The sequence below is a fragment of the Corvus brachyrhynchos genome, unplaced genomic scaffold (assembly GCF_000691975.1).
Source record: "Corvus brachyrhynchos isolate BGI_N302 unplaced genomic scaffold, ASM69197v1 scaffold2076, whole genome shotgun sequence".
Taxonomy (NCBI): Eukaryota; Metazoa; Chordata; class Aves; order Passeriformes; family Corvidae; genus Corvus; species Corvus brachyrhynchos.
The window spans coordinates 16474-17166 of record NW_008238704.1 but is presented as its reverse complement, the minus strand read 5'-3'; positions in this window follow the sequence as shown (position 1 = coordinate 17166).

Genomic DNA, 693 nt, shown 5'->3' with positions numbered 1-693 from the left:
CACCGGGAGACCCGGTAATGGCACCGGGCACCCGGTAATGGCACCGGGACAGCCGGTAATGGCACTGCGACAGCCGGTATTGGCACCACGACACCCGGTAATGGCACTGGGTGGCACCGGGCACCCCTCATTGTCGCTGGGGCACTGGTTGTTGTCACCGGGATACCCGTTAATGTCCCGTTAATGGCACCGGAACACCCGTTATTGTCACCGGATCCCCATTATTGTCACCAGGACACCCCTCAATGGCACCGGGCACCGGTTATTGTCACCAGAACCGCCGTTAACGCCACTGGGATGCCGGTTCATGTCACCAGAGCCCCGGTAGTGCCACCGGAACCCAGCTAACGTCACCGGGACACCCGGTAATGTCACCGGGGCACCGGTCAGTGCCACCAGAGCCCTCGGACCACTGGTGAGTGCCCAGTTAGGGCTGTTGGACCCCCCGTTAATACCACCAGACCCATCGGACCACCGGTCCTCACCCCAGAGTGGCCCTGTGGCACCAGTTAACACCACTGGCCACCCCCACCAGACCCCTCAGGCCCCATCCCCACGCCATGGTGGCCACCAGGACTCACCGGGCCATCACCGGGCACAGGTGACCCCGTGTCATCTTCAGGTGGCGCCTCATCCGCGTGTCCGGCACTGTCCGGCTTGGCCGGACGCAGGGCGGGCTTGCGCTCGGCGCGG